Source organism: Mixophyes fleayi, chromosome 9 (genome assembly GCF_038048845.1).
Source record: "Mixophyes fleayi isolate aMixFle1 chromosome 9, aMixFle1.hap1, whole genome shotgun sequence".
Lineage (NCBI taxonomy): Eukaryota > Metazoa > Chordata > Amphibia > Anura > Limnodynastidae > Mixophyes > Mixophyes fleayi.
The window spans coordinates 22869649-22871661 of NC_134410.1; the positions used below are offsets into that span (position 1 = coordinate 22869649).

Below are 2013 nucleotides of genomic sequence, written 5' to 3' on the forward strand. Positions count from 1 at the left end.
TTTGGTTTTTCTTTTTTTTTTTTTTTTGGGGGGGGGGGGGGGAGGGGGGTTGGGAGTATGTTATCGAGGAGGAAACTAAAAATTCCTTATTGCTGCAATTTATTTTTTTTTTAAATTTGGAATGGCAAAGGTTACGTTTTTTCATGTACCACACAAATACTTGATAGCTTATGTGTACACTGAAATTTAAAGTTGATATTTGTGTGCTACATGAAAAAACAGTCAGTATTTGACTTATGTGCAAAACAGAATACTAATTTGCACCCTTTGCATTGTAACATCGTTTTGTCCAGGAGACTTAAAAAGGAAGTTTCTTAAGTTAAGATCCTTAATGAATCAGGCCCACTATTATTAAGCCCCTTTTATGGGTTGCCCATGTAAATTGTTGTAATTCAAAGTGTACTTACCAAGCTATGGTACTAAACATTATAAAGTATTTCTGGAGAATGTATTTTATTGGTAATGGTACATAAAATGTACATAAAATGTATTCACTGCTAATATTCTATCATCCTTCTTCTCAGGCACTTGTGAACATGGTGGGATTGTGAATATTAGCAAGCCACTGGTGGTCCAGCTCAACTAGAGAGGATTCAGCTACAAATCTGGTGGGTGGGAAATGGACTAATTTTTTGGGTCCAGTGAAGAATTATATTGGGTGTCCCTCCTTGAAAGCAACTACTACTTCAGTAGTGTACAGTTGTATCCCATCTATAATGATCTTGTGCTGTACAAGAATGCTAAAGACATAATAGTCAATGGATCTGGCAATGGTGGTGGGATGATACTGTATAACAATTACTTCTACTATAATTGCTACAATAGTAGTGATATCTGTATGCTCAACATGGCCACTAACAAGATAGATCGCAAGACCCTCCCAAATGCAGTTTACAACAACAGATTCTCCTACTCATCCTCCCAGCACCAAGACATAGACATGGCTGGGGATGAATTTGGCCTTTGGGTTCTCTACTCAACAGAACAGGCTGAAGGAAACCTAATTATTGGAAAATTGAACACAGCTTCTCTTGATCTGCTCAAGACATGGACAACCTCAATTTTCAAGCTTCACATGACTAATGCATTCATGGTGTGTGGGGTCATGTATGCCACACGAACTCTCAATACTAGGCAAGAAGAGATATTTTACATGTATGACACCAACACTGGTAAGGAAGGTCATCTGAACATGCCAATGGACAAGATGATGGAGAATGTTCAGAGCCTGTCCTACAACCCCAATGACCACAAGCTCTACATGTACAATGAGGGTTATGAGGTAATTTATGATCTCTCTTTCAAACCCATCTCTTAGAGGCACTCTTGCCTTTGATATTCTTTTTTTCCACATTTATATTATCTATAATTACAATCTTCTTTTTAAGTGTACTACAGTATCACAGTAAACATAATTCTTTACATAGCTTAGATAATCTGAACTATATTAATACAATAAAAATATAATCTTTGCAGATGCTAACTCGCTCTTTTCATTTATTTAACTAAACACACGGTCAAAAGATTCATACAGTTAAACAAATTTGATTAAAGTGATCCTTACATCACAGTGTCTTTTGCCTTTATTGTCAGTTAAACATTCTATTTTATACCAGTTTCAAAATGATTTATTTGACAAATTTGGTGGGACATGATTTTTGAGTAAAAATAGACAATATCAATTCCAAGTAACAAATAGCACAAATGACCAAAAATGACAACCACATTGTTTGAAATATTTTTTTTTTGCCTTGTTGGCAGTGATATAAATTAAAATTAGTTCATTTATTTATTTATTTTTAGCCATTGTAAGTTTTAATGGTTTAAAGTAGAGATGGGCGGGCTCGGTTTCTTGAAAACCGAATCCACATGAACTTAGGGGTTCCGAGTACCGAGCCGAGTCGGGTCGGTACTTTCGCGCTAATTCGTATTCCAAAACGAAGCAAAATGTCATTGTGACGTCGTCAGATCTTGGATCTCGGATCTCGCGAGTTTTGGAATCACTACCGCTCT

The 2013-nt window shown here is 36.2% G+C and overlaps 1 pseudogene; it reads left to right on the forward strand.

Annotated features, from left to right (window-relative positions):
* Positions 1 to 490: 490 nt before the first annotated feature.
* Positions 491 to 1398, forward strand: LOC142101533 (olfactomedin-4 pseudogene; annotated as a pseudogene).
* The last annotated feature ends 615 nt before the right edge of the window (positions 1399 to 2013 follow it).